This window comes from Theropithecus gelada, chromosome 1, assembly GCF_003255815.1.
Source record: "Theropithecus gelada isolate Dixy chromosome 1, Tgel_1.0, whole genome shotgun sequence".
In the NCBI taxonomy this organism is placed as follows: Eukaryota; Metazoa; Chordata; class Mammalia; order Primates; family Cercopithecidae; genus Theropithecus; species Theropithecus gelada.
In genome coordinates, this window is record NC_037668.1 from 119,731,528 (window position 1) to 119,746,089 (window position 14,562).

Sequence of the window (14,562 nt, forward strand, 5' to 3'; positions counted from 1 at the left end):
ACTGAAGAATATTGCCTCAATTTTGGACTAATATTCCTAATGTGCTAAATCAGAATTGGCAGGGAGCTTCTATATGCATATTCTTTAGGTTTTTACGCCTTCTGAAGACCATTTTTAAATAATGGGAAATGTTTCTAAAAGATTTGAATTAGGCAAAATAGTCATTTCTAGGGATAGACTAAGAAGGTAACTAGTTAATGCCATTTCCTCTTAATCAGCTATTTTTCACTGTCAGTTTTTAAAAATTCCTACTGCTCAGGCTCGATAAAACTTAAGGGTATTTTCACTTAAAAAGCCTTAGACATTTAGAACTATTAATATAGCAAGCTACAAGTATTGGTTTTTGAAACAGGCTGAGCTCTAGCATTTTTAATGAAACTTTTCCTTATAAGGAGATGATTATAGTTGTCTTAATGACCTAAATAAAAATGTGGTTCAATAATGGTTATTCTAAGAATTAATCATCGTTTATTTCAAGATATGAACAAGTCATCAAGTAAAACGTTAATCTTACTGTTCCTGGCATCAGCATTTTAGGGACAAAATAGTGTTACAGATGTCGGGATATTGATTGCATAAAATCTTGAAACCCACAAAACTCATAGGCTTAAGTCTTAGTAATTTCTGTTGTTTATGTAATTTCAGCCCTGCACGTCACTGAAAAGTTATTTATCTCAACAAACTGGCCAAATTTGGCGGGTAATGCTGTCTGCCAGTATCAGCAGATGTATTGTTTCCGCCTACATTTGTGCATGTTGTCTGTGGTCTTTAAAGAACATCATCTAACACCAGACAGAAATGTCAACTGTTCAGATTTTTTCCTGTGTTGGAAGAACTGATGTTGCTGTTTCCTAATTTTGTCAAATTATGTGTCTGAACTGTCTTCCTTTCTTGAAAGGTAGATATTATCAAACATGTACCAGATAAGTAATCAGAAGTAGTTAATATTGTGTCAAGTTACAGCACAGTTTTCAACAAAGTAACTACAGAGGTCAATGCTAAGGCAAGTATTTAGTAAACAATGATGTTTTAGCTATCTAAAGTAAAAAGGCATGATCTTAGGAAAGTGATTGCAAATTAAAAGAAAATTTAAAAACTGAAGTTCGGAAAACAAAAATAATTGCAACAGTTCAAGAGTTTAATCTGACCTGATTTTTTCCTCTGTAGAAGACAATGAACTAAAAAGACACAATTGTTCTTGATCTCTGTTTTGAGTGCTTTAAAAAATTAATATATGGAAGAGTTCAAAATGGGCAAAATAAAAACTTATTTGGAGAGCATACACATAGCTTTTATAAAGCAAGAACAATGACTAGAAAACAGATGTAAATGGTTTAGCATTTCTATTTAAGCATAAACCATGTGCAAAATTACTCTTCCGAATTTAACACATCATGTGTTAGCCATTAGCTGATTCCATCTTAGACCCTACTGAAGCAATTCTTTGAGGAAAACAGGGTTAGCACTAGAAAACTTAACATATGAAGGAAAATAGGGAATAAATACTTTATAGATACACCTCTAGTTCTAGATTTAGAGAATGCCAGTGTTCCTCCAGCAGGTAACCAAGAAGTTGGATCAAGGAATGGGCTTCTGACATCCTGAAGAAATTGAACACTGTCAGCTGTGGTACAAATCAGAAAATGAAAGATCCATTGATTTCCTTCTAATCCGACTTTTGGCCTATGTTCTCTATCCACATTCTATTGATGTGTTTTTATACATGTATTCAATTATGTATTTGCCCTTTGTGTAAATTCCTTCCATAACTTCTCTGAGGACCAGCACATGATCTAGAAATGACTTTAGCTAGGACAAGACCAAGAAAGTAAATAAGAAACAGATGATCTGTAGCCTCACATTGTTGTTATTTTAGCTCTGTCCTTAAGAAAAAGGAGCAGGGCCAGGGGAACCCAGCCACCTCCAAATCTCCCTAGACACTCATCTTCATGCTTTTTTACTCGGTAGAAATTTATTTCTTCTGGCATGTTGCCACTGTCTCTACACTCAAAGCTCTGATTTAGAAAAACAAAAAACAGTCACACTGTGTGTATAAGTAATCTTTAGGCAAGTATTAGCAATGTATCTTTAAAATACACTTTTCCCCGCAGTTTGTGAAATGAATGCCTGGTGTTCTGTGAGTGTCCTTTCTGTCATTAGGTAAATGATCATACCACATGTGTACTCATCATAAAAAGGAACCTCACTATCACTTTTGTGTTTAAAAAAATTAATTTGCTTTCTTGACAAAAGCCAAAACCACTTTTAACAAGGGTGCCTATTTTCCTAAGTTTAGTACAATTTATTTGATCGAGAGTGACACCAAATGGTAAGAAAAACGAAATGCCTCATTCCTCTTACATAATGTCTTAACAGTAGACCACCCCACTTCCCCATAAAATGTAATTTAGATGAAGCCAAGATTCTAATGCCTTGCTTTAGATTCAGAGTGGCCCCAAAGGGGCCTGTGGATTTTGTAGTTGCCATTACCTGGAATGCCTTTCCCTCCAATCTGTATATCCGAAATATATTCATTATTAGGCCAGCAGAAATCCTACTTCCCTCTACAAAGCCTTCCCTGATCAGTCCAAATGATCATTTCCTTGATTCTCTATACACAGTTTATAAGCTTCTTGAAAGTAGAGACTACTATATATCCCCCCGTATTTTCCATTGCTGCATCTAGAAACTCGGGTACTCAGTCAAAACTTGGGAGTTGACCAGGAATCTGACACCATGGGGTTTTCCAAGCTCCACCAGAATAATCCCATTCTAAGGACAGCTCCTATCGTTCTTAAAACATCTAAAGGATTATACTGTTTTTCCCTTGGTCGTCTGTCCTAAGGCTTCTCAGTCCCACAACCCCCATCCCATCCATCTTAGTTCTAATTTCTCTCCACTCCAATTTGCTGGTGCTCCATTCCCATTACTTTGACCTCAGTGAAGACAGAACAACTGGTGGACATTTAATCTCTAACAACTTTTTACAACCTTGTATAAGAGGTGGGTAAGCAAAAATTTTACAATTCTCTATTATAGTCATGTTTTTAGCTCCTATTGTGTACCAAGCACCATAACAATTTAAAAGACCAATTTAAGGTCTTGTATGTATAAAATACGATGGGAAAGTATAATATACACATTTGATTATGCTTTGCTAATGCGATTCATCTTCATACACGTGGAACCCTATTCATCTGGATTTTTCTTTTTCTTTTTTTTTTTTTTTAAGACGGAGTCTCGCTCTGTCACCCAGGCTGGAGTGCAGTGGCGCGATCTCGGCTCACTGCAAGCTCCGCCTCCCGGGTTCACGCCATTCTCCTGCCTCAGCCTCCCGAGTAGCTGAGACTACAGGCGCCCGCCACCAGGCCCGGCTAATTTTTTGTATTTTTAGTAGAGACGGGGTTTCACTGTATTAGCCAGGATAGTCTCGATGTCCGGACCTTGTGATCTGCCTGCCTCAGCCTCCCAAAGTACTGGGATTACAAGCGTGAGCCACCACGCCCGGCCCTCATCTGGATTTTTCTGAGACAGCTTCAATTCCAAAAACTCAATGTGTTCTGAGAATGCCAATGTTTCTGCATCCAAATTGCATTTTTAAGAATGTCTGTCTCAACTAGAAGTAGTATGAAATTGTCAGAAAGGCATTCCAGTTTTTTAGCTTTGAAAATATGTCCATTCTTAGGCCGGGCGTGGTGGCTCATGCCTGCAATCCCAGCACTTTGGGAGGCCGAGGCAGGCGGAATATGAGGTCAGGAGATCGAGACCATCCTGGCTAACACAGTGAAATCCCGTCTCTACTAAAAATGCAAAAAATTAGCCAGGCGTGGTGGCAGATGCCTGTAGTCCCAGCTACTCGGGAGGCTGAGGCAGGAGAATGGCGTGAACCCGGGGGGCGCAGCTTGCAGTGAGCCCAGATCCGGCCACTGCACTCCAGCCTGGGTGACAGAGCGAGACTCTGCCTCAAAAAAAAAAAAAGAAAAAGAAAAAAAAAATGTCCATTCTAATATATGTGGTATCGGAGGCTCTCTCTGCTTTGGGCACCAGCTGATGTGTATATTATTTAGTGAAATAGAGACTCTTCCGATGTCTTTTGAGAATGAAATGGGATCTTAAGCACTTTCATTGAAGTCTTAAATGTAAATATATGGATGTCACAACTGGGCAACATTTTAATGCCTCCTTACCATTTGTTGATTCAGAAATAAATCCTGATGGGAAGCAGCATAACATAAAGGAGTCAGCCAAGGCCAGCTTTTCCCTGTATTGTGAGTTGCCGTTTCCTCATCTGGAAATGGGGTTTATGTTGCCTACCTCATTGATTGGAGGAATGAGAGTATGCTCACTAAGTACAATGCTGACACAAGTACCTAACTGTTAACCTTCCCTCCTTCCTTTCTTTCCCTGGTTTCCTTTCATCTCCCCATACAGGGGAGCATTGTCTGAGAATATTCTTACATATTTCTTACTTAACCTGTTTTAGTACATAAGGGCTTTTAAACCACTGAGTGGAAAGTTGCTGTTATTTGAAATATTGTGAGCCTAACACTGTAGTAATGCTAATTTTCTGCAAATCATGATGTTCTCTCTGTCCATTAGATGGCAGGAGTTCCTTTGGCCATGTTCTGTGAGGAAGCTGCCCAAACATGTTTGGACTTGTGTATCAGTAAGGCTACTAAAAGAGAAAACAAGGTATACAAAATAAACTGGCTCTTATATAAGTAAAACAATTTTACCAGACAAAGGGAGAGCTAGTAATAATCTATTACCCCCCTCATCTTTTCTAGTCACAAATTTCTTGTATTTTCTATTCCTTCTCTTCTGGCCTTTTGCATATCCTGTTTCCTCTGCCTGGAGCACTTCTCCACCAAACCCCAGCCTCCTTCACCTAGCTAACTCCTCTTCATCCTTCAGGTCTCATTTCAGCATCACTGCCATTAGGAAGACTTATTTTACCTCTCATTCTGAGTTGAGGATACCATATCTTTCCTCTACCCCATCTTGCTCATTGTATAGTACCCTGCTCATCATCTAGTAGTACCCTGCTCAAATGTTGCCTCCTCACACAGGCATCCCAGTTTACTCTTACTTTGTGTCTCTTTTTCTGGCATGTAGAATAGTGCTTGGGACAAGTAGACATTCAACCCTATGGTAAAAAATGACTTTGCTCCCTCAACACTTTGTAGCTTTCAGTCATTCCTGTTGTGGCACTTATAGCACTATGTGGTCAGTCCTCTATTCTATAACACCTACTAGATTGTGGGCACCAGAACAACAATAATCAGGTCTGTTTCATGCACCATTGCATCTCTAGTGCCTGGCACAGAATCAGGCCTCAATCAATATTTGCTGAAAAATTAGCACACATATACTATACGTATATGCACACAGTATAACTACAGTGAAGCGAAAATTTTTTGTTTGTTTTTTGAGGAGGTCAGTGAAGCAGAGGAGGAGAAATGGTAGCAGGGACCTATACCAGGCTTCCTTTGCTACAGCAGCATCCATATTCAGTCAACCAGGTGGGCTTTTGATAGCAGTTATACTAAGTAGGTTTTTGTTTTTATTTCAAGACGGAGTCTTGCTCTGTTGCCCCGGCTGGAGTGCAATGGCACATGATCTCCGCTCACTGCAACCTCTGCCTCCCAGGTTCAAGCAATTCTCCTGCCTCAGCCTCCCAAGTAGATGGGATTACAGGTGCCCAACACCATGCCCAGCTAATTTTTGTATTTTTAGTAGAGACAGGGTTTCGCCACGTTGGCCAGACTGGTCTTGAACTCCTGACCTCAGGTGATCCGCCTGCCTCAGCCTTCCAAAGTGCTGGGATTACAGGCATGAGCTACTGCACCTGGCCCACTAAGTAGGTTTTATGTTGACCTGAATTTTCAATGAGTGAATTTAGAATTAATGTCAAACTTGTAGGAAGTTGAACATGGCTTGCAGAGCAAGAATTTGGGATGCCGTAGAAGGTTTGAAGAGATAAAATAGATGTTTTTGAGCAGCCACCTGGTGACTAAACAGATACAGTGATATACAAATATGTAACAGAATAACCTATATGGATTTAGATAGTCAGCTATAAGAAATGGGCTGAAATATAACAGTTAGAAAAATACTCAGATTTGAACACAAGAACATTTCACAAGATGTGCTTTGGGTCTTCTTGTTTGTTTGTTTGTTTGTTTGTGACAGAGTTTCGCTCTTATCACCCAGGCTGGAGTGCAATGGCACAATCTGGGCTCACTGCAACCTCCGCCTCCCAGGTTCAAGCGATTCTCCTGCCTCAGCCTCCCAAGTAGCTGGGATTATGGCACGCACCACCACACCCGGCTAATTTTTGCTCTGGGTCTTAGGTAGCAAATGATGTTCACATATGAGGCCTCCTCTGTGAAGGGCCCAGGAAAAAAAGTAGAACATGGCTCTAGCCAGTCTCTCAGAGTCAAGAAGGGCCTAGGGTTACTTCCATTTGTTGGATCCCAATATTTTTTTTCTGTTTAAGACTGTAACATGGAAAAAATGTTTGTATGCTAAGCACAAAAGGGACATAAAATTGTATAGACAGTAGAATAATGACTATGTAAACACACCAAAAATCTATGCACAGAAATGTTTAGGGGGACATTTAACACCAAAAGATTAACAGCGGTAGCATTTGGGTGGCAAACTGATTCTAAAATTTCCAAATTTTCCTTAATAAGTAGTAATTACAATTGCAACGGGAAATAATTTTTTTTTTAACTACCCCTCTGGCTAAGCAGTGCAGTGTCGCTATCAAATACACATCAGTGGTTTTGGCCCTGACTCCTAAGAGGATGGCAAATGCCGCTGCCCCACTCCCCAACCACCCCCAAGAGAGCTTGAGCACCTCTGGCTCCGCTGAGAGAACCTTTGCAGCCCCAGCTCTCAGAATCTCTTCTCTTATTCTGCCTTATCCCCCCACCACATCATCTCCACTCACTTCCACCTATATCTTTCCCCTTTCCTTCTTAACTCAGGAGGCAGGTTTGCAACCGCAGGAGCCACAAATAGAGGCCACGAGGTGGCATGTTTTCAAAGAACATGGTGCCTCCGTTTGGGACACACAGGAACTCAGATACAAATCATTTTCTTGCTGCTGGGTAAGTCATGCTTGGTGGCTGCTCTGGTTGCAGATATGTGACGTTACATAGCCTTTCCTGTTAACCCGTGGTTCCAAGCACTCTCTCTTAACAATGATTCCTATCATGAATTTTCTACCCTGAAAAGCCAGGGGTGCGTACTAACAATTAAGATCATTTGGTTTCTAAAAGTCCATCCTCTCTGGGAAAGCAGAGTCATACAGTGGGTGGCATCCTGCAGATTCTAGTCTACGTTTGGGAAAGGTATACACCTCTTGCACTTTCAGTTTAAGGGACAAGTAAAAAAAAAAAGTAATTGCTTTAAAAAAAAAAAAAGCGCTAGCAATTCACAGCCTATTCCTGCCGCTGAACAGAAGTTGTGATGCCTTGATTTACTCCCTAGCAGCTATGTATTTTTGAGCAAATCATAACCTTACTGTGCCTCAGTTTCTGGATCTGCAAGGAGTGTTGCCTGCATAAATGTTTGTTTAGGAACTTAGTAAAATGACAGACCACTCTCTCTGCTGTAAGAGGGCCATCAGCCAGCTGCAGCTCATCTCACTCAGGCCAGGCCTGACTAGAGCCCCTTCTTCCTCCAAGAGAAAGCAAGGAAAAGCAGCAAGCAAGCAGACATATCAGGTCAACGGGAGTGATCTACCATTGGCAACGAGGCCTCAAACAAACTGAAAAGGCTCTGGCTCCAGCACCCTATCCCCAAATGCCACAGGCCAGACACAGAAGCCATGCAAGAGTGACTATCACACATACACACACATACAGGCACAGAGTACCACCAAGCAAAAAGGGGATAATACTGCAGAGAGGAACCCAAAGTGCAGCTTGAGGAACACAGGGAGTCATCCCGAGACCCTCACTTAGCTGCCATGGAAACAGCAAACACTATAAGCTTTGCTTCATTCAGTCTTCCAAAATGAAAACATTAATAGGGAAGACTCACTAACACTTGTGGCAAACACTGTTAGCAAGAACGCAATCTGTGTCTTGGGCTGCAGGACTCCATCTGCTTCAGCTGAACTCTCAGAAACTACAGATGAGAGCAATACATGCATACGCACACACATGTATGCATATCTGTATGCACACAGATGTATTTAAACGAAGGTGCATACACTGTGCTAAAACACAAACAACAGAAATCAAAGGTCATATGTAAAAAGGCTAACTATAACATAACACAGGCCTAGAACTAGCTTTTGGTCGGGAGCTGGGGAAAGGGGTGGTATCATCTAAAGACTATGTACACAATTTGTGGTGGGCAGGCAAAGCATCAGTGTAAACAACTCAGACTCACTTCACAATACTAGCCCACAGCAAAGTGTGATATAGCACATGTACGAAAATAGACTCCCACCTTGCTTCTGTACAAACCAAGCTTGGTAGGCATCCCCAAGAACCGTGAGTTTGTCTTGCTGACAGGGCACGGCACCAGGCTGCTGCTAAACCTTCCAGCCTCAGGAACTCACCCGCTACCCTCCTCTTTCCCTCCCTTTCAGGCCCCTTTCCCACCCAACACCTACAGCCTGAGGCCTGCCTGACCACCTAGCCTCACATAACTAACTGCAGTGACTAACTGCACAGCTTCCTGCGAGCAAGGTCCTTCTGTATTTGTCCCTTTCTCTGACCCCAAGATACAAGAAAACATTTCTGTAAATGTTTGGCACCTAAGAAACATGATGGTTGTGGATAATGCCACAAGTACACAGGGAGACCCAGTAACAAGACATGCAGGGTGAGGGCAAGGGGCACTGAGCTGCCTGAGCATTTCAAAACGAGGACTGTGGCTTCCCATACATTTAGCGGGGTAGGAGAAGGGATGTGCAGAACTGAAGACTTCGCCGGCTCCTCAGCAGCATGTACATTCAAACTGAAGATGCTTGAGAGCCTCACTATACCAAATCGTGAGTCTGGTCACTCCTCTAGCAAAGTTTGGTGCAGTGACAGCTAGAAAAGCCGAGTTCCAATTGAGTCTGCTGCACCAAGAGTCCTTTTGAAGACGCTCAGCAAAGTAATTATTTTCTTTTGAGCAGATGCACAGCACATCCATGGGAAGGCCATGTAAAAGGATGTTCTCCAGCATAGTCAAATAATCCAGTTCCACAATTATCTCAGTCCTCTCTGAGTTTCTTCCTGCTGGCGGCCCTCACTGTACAGAAATAGCCAAGCAGCATCAGGGTCAGTCATCAATGATGGGCAACCAGAAGGCTATGTTGGAACACACGCTGGCAAAAGTTATGAACTTGGGGTTGAATTGCAAACAGGTAATTGGGCCTGTTTACCATCCAACACAGCTACTTTTAAAATACCCCTCTCTCCATTCCAGACATGGATCTTGCCATCCTCTGAACCAATCATAATAAACTGAGAGTCCGCAGTAAATGAAGCCTCCAGTGTGACAGCTTTGGTGTTGGCATAACCCCCAAACGTGTGTATCACCACTCCTTTGAATGCACCAGTGAGACCAGTGAAGCTGCGGTTGGTGGAAATGAGGATGAGCTTGCCATCGTTGTTGATTTTAAGTCCTGTCCACTCACAAGTTCGATCATACTGCATCTTAAAGGGAGCAAATGGCCCCTTATCAAAAGAACGAAGGTCATAAAGTTTGATCATTGCAGAGTTGACACCAGCAGCAAAAATTAACCCTTCTGGATCAAAACAACAAACTGGCTTCCCTTTTATATGCATGAGGCCCTGGCAGTTAGGAGACCGGAGATCCCAGGGTCAAATGCTCTTATCAAGAGACACAGAAATGAAAGTGTCATCCACAGATGACATGGACAAGAGCACTATCCTTTTGCTATGTCCGATACAAGTAAAGTCAGATACTTTCTTTGTTGTCATGCAAGGACAAGTAACGAATAGTATCGTCTATTTTGTTAGAGCTGTAAACGACTGTGTTTGCCGCAGGAGTGTATCTGATGAGGCCACGCCTTATTTCTTACTGAAGAGGGTTTTGGTTTGCCCTCCTGGCAGTCACAGAGCACGAAGGAGTCCTCGTCGCTGCTCGAGGTGATCGCCTCGCTGTTGGGGCTGAAATCAAAGCGGTTAATCTTGTCCGAGTTTTCGCAGAACACGTTGGCAACGCTGAAGCTCCGCAGCAGCACGCGGTCGGTCAGCTTCCTGGCGGCGGCTGGGGAAGGCGAGCGGGCGGGCTGCGGAAGGGCCAACCTGGGCGAGGCGGGCGCCGCGGCAGCTAGGGGGAATTCGGCCAACAGTTGGGCCGCCTCCTCCTCTTCCTTCTGCTTGGACGACGGTCTTCCGCCTGGACTGTGGAGCCTCGCCAGCCCACCGTTCGTCCTCACAGCCACGCCACGGGCAACCCGCTCATTGTGTCTGCCATCTTGGGGCGACAGGCAGAAGTCGAGCGGGTCCCAGCGTTTTTTTTTGGTTTTTTTGGTTTTTTTTTTAAGTATTTTTTTAGAGACAGGGTCTTGCTATGTTGCCCAGGCTGGATTCAAACTCCTGGGCTCCGGTGATCCCCCTGCCTCAACCTCCCTAGTACCTGAGATTACAGGTACATGCCATCATGCCCAACTCTGTTATTTTTTTCAAAATGACAAAGCAGGTTTTTGAAAATGATAGTTTTTAAATATTTTCATCCCCCTGCCTCACCCTCCCCAGTACCTGGGATTACAGGTACATGCCACCATACCCAGCTCTGTTATTTTTTTAAAATGACAGGCCGGGCGTGGTGGCTCACACCTGTAATCCCAACACTTTGGGAGGCCAAGGCGGGCGGATCACAAGGTCAGGAGTTCGAGACAACCTGGCCAACATGGTGAAACCCCGTCTCTACTAAAACTACAAAACTTAGCCAGGCTTGGTGGCAGGCGCCTGTAATCCCAGCTACTCCAGAGGCTGAGACAGGAGAATGGATTGAAATCGGAAGGCAGAGGTTGCAGTGAGCCAAAATCGGGCCACTGCACTCCAGCCTGAGCAACAAGAGCAAAACTCCGTCTCAGAAAAAAAAGACAAAACAGGTTTTGGAAAAAGATAGTTTTAAAATATTTTCATTTAACAAATTAATACCTCTAACACATACATAATTTACAATGAATTTAGGTATTAAGTTGAGCCACATGAAATTGTTGATATTCAATCATTTTTTTAACCTAGAAAATCAATAATGTCATGTAGTTCAATCTAATACAACCTCATTTTGAGATAAATGTTAGAAGTCTATATTTGAGACCCTGCCTTTAGTGACTATGAGGACCTAGCTAAGTGCACTGCTGCCCATCCCAACTCTCCCAATATTGATTATAGCCTTAAGGCTGAGGGCATCCCATCTGTGTGTGTGAATGTTCAACCTCTAAACAAAAGGGGTCTAGCCCTCTGACCAAGCAGTGGAGACTGAATACTGGGCTAAAAGAAAACTAAAATCTAGATTTCTAAATTCTAGACAAGCCTATAGTATATATTAAGGACAAGGAGATGTCTGATATATCTTTGTAAGTTTTTCCAAGTACAAATGCTGGAGGCTTCTCTGTTCCTAAGTTCCCAAGAAGAAAATGCAGCAGTGCCTGATGCCTAGTGGGCCTACAGAAATATTAACTAACTGGCTCATTTTCTCCTTCACTCAACTGATTTTCTCCTCACTCTCTACTGCTAAAGATGAGACAGGTTCTGTTTTACTCATTCTCCCCAGCTTCAACAGTGAAAACAATGTTAAACAACTCCAGGGTCTTTCCTTTCCCTTTCGCTCTGCTCTCAAACATACACCATCCTCCCTCCTTAATTTCCTTGTCCACTTGCTTCTCCAGCCTTCCCTTTCGTTACATCCTTTTTGCCTCTGCCTCCTCCTGTGCCTCTGGTAACCACTGGGTAGTCAATGAAGAAGCCAGTGTGTTCCCCTACTGCCACATCATATCCTAAGCTCATCTTCCCTGACCTTGAGAGGGCATGAGGTGCATCTTGGTGCTCTCAATAAACCAAAGTTGTTTTAATAACCCCAGTGAGACTAAGATGTTTAAATTCTTCTTCTCACTCTCATCACCGCAATGTGAGATGGATCCAGATATGTTGCAACAGCATAGCCTTGGGCCAGCAGCTCTTGAGTTATAAAATGTTGCAGCAAACTCTCCTTGCATAGCAATGTTATCACCCAGGAACTTCCTTTTTTCCTTCCCAGATACCATGTTTATACAATCCATCCAAGCAGGAGCTTAGCAGTGGCACATGAGTCCACTGAACCTAATGCTTCCCTAATTGCACAATTAAGAGGTGGCAGACATTTGAATTGGCAGCTGGACTGCAGTAGGTGGAAATAAGAACATTGTGTTCCTTTGCATGTGAAATCATGTATAGTTTTTCCAGCATATGATGAAGTTGCAATAAGAAGGAAAATCTGGACTTTAGCTTTTTGGTTTTCCTCTGGATATAAATTTTAGAGAATCTCTCCATGCTGTAAAACCTTGTAGCACTTTGTATCTGTTGTGGAGCATCATTCCCTTTATCCTGCCTCTCAATGTCATGATTTGTATGCCTGTCTTATCTTTGAGCAGCTGTCAGGTCTTACCAGTTTTCACATTCCACCCTCATCCCTTTATCCACCCAATGTCTAGCATAAGTCCTTTGAATGCACAGAGTTAGCATTCAGTGACTATTTATTGAACTATTAAAGTTGCTTTGCTTTGGAGCTGTTTTTGTCTAACCCTTCCACTGCTCCATTTTATTTAGAAGGACTTAGGATTTCATATATTAGAAAGATGGCTGTAAGGGATTCAAATTGTCAGGTCTCAATGGTTGCATTTTCTTTGGGAAACTCTTAATGCAAAGGAGTGGTCCCCAGTGATCACATCGGTGTTCTGAGACTCTACCTTGTCTCCCAAACACATCCTACCATAGCTGATTGATTCAGGGGATATACATAACAGGATGGGTCCCTTGTCACTTCCAGATATTTAAAACCTTAAGGGAATGCGCTTGAGCTGAGTTCTAGTAAAGACTTGGATCCTGAGGGAAGATTCAAAGGCTTATCACTAGAGCTGCCCTTGTTCCCACTTCACCTGAGAGCTGGTCTTTCTGCTCCTCCTTAAATCCTTTGAACTGCCCCAGCATCCTTCTGGAAAATCCCTTTTGTTCTCAAGTTGACTAAGATCCGTTTCTGTTGCACACCCTCAGTTGACCTAAGCCAACAGAATGATTGGAAGGGGCACAAAGAAAGCCTGCTGGGCTTCGAGCCTGACGCCGCCTTCGACTTGCTGTGTGATATAGTATAAGTCACAAACCAATCTGAACCTCACACACTCATCTTTAAGTCTATATTATCACCAGAGATTCAAGACAATGCCAGCAAGAATATTTTGAAAGATGGATAGAATTGTAAGATGCAGACGTGGCAGAGAAAGTTTATTGTGGGAACAAGGAACGGCACAGGAAAAGACATGGGCATAGGAAAGCAGGGGCCTGTTTGGGAAGCAGAAGGAACCCCTCTGGAGCATAGGGTTTCTTGTTTCAAAACGTAGTTAATTGTTTTATTATTATTATTTAGGTATAGCAAGGCCAGCAGACTAGATGACTGTTATCAAAAAGATAGTTATACTCACAGATGCCAAGAGAAGCAGACATGCCACACCACAGGGGCCCACTCAGGGAAGCACCAGAGTCCATCAGGAGGCAGAAGGAAAGGAGAAAACATGAGCAAGAGCCTTTATGGTGGTTTCCAAGGGAAAGAATGGGCAAGGCAGATTAAGCAGATTAAGGATTGACTAATTTGAATAATTTCAGCTAGTTCAGGGGCATAGGGACTACTCCTAGTTGTCTGGTAACTGGCCCTGGAGTGATTAGGGCAGGGGATTATAGTCCTAAGTATGACAGCCCAATAGAGAAGGTATTTGCAGGTGTGGGCTCTGGATTGGGTGGTTTGCCTTTGAAAGGTATGCTCAAGGGCAAGTTGTTTATGGTCTCTAGGAATGGGCTAGCTCTGGAAGGGGCAGCGACTCCAGGGTCTGCAAGGCCCCAGATGTCAAAGCATTAAAATACAAAAAATAAATAACATGGTTAATACCTCCCTGTAGCAAGACTAGAAGGAGGAAATGGAAGCTGAGTCTAGATCATAAGGGACCACAGATGTTAAACTAAGGAGTTTGGTTTTCATTCTGCAAATAATGTTCTGCACACCCTGAAGAATTCTGAGCAGAGGAATAATATAAGAGCTGTATATTAGGAATACTACTCTGGTGTCTTTGGACAGGATGGGGTAGCTTTAAGGGCCAGATCAACAGATCCCAGTAAATACTGGATGTGGGGTTGAGGGAAAGATAGGAATAAAAACCAACTTCAATATTTCAAGCCTTTGTAACTGTAGGATAGTGCTACTATGAACAGATGCAGGTGTCTGAGAAGAAGACATCTCTAACAGGAAACTTAAGAGGTAAGTGGGCAGAAATGATGAGTTGTGCTTCAGAGATGTTGATGCGACCACGTCCAACAGGAGTTCTCGTAT

At 42.7% G+C, this 14,562-nt stretch overlaps 1 pseudogene; it reads right to left on the bottom strand.

Annotated features, from left to right (window-relative positions):
* Window positions 1-9,291: 9,291 nt before the first annotated feature.
* LOC112628751 lies at window positions 9,292-11,996 on the bottom strand (annotated as a pseudogene).
* Between the last annotated feature and the right edge of the window lie 2,566 nt (window positions 11,997-14,562).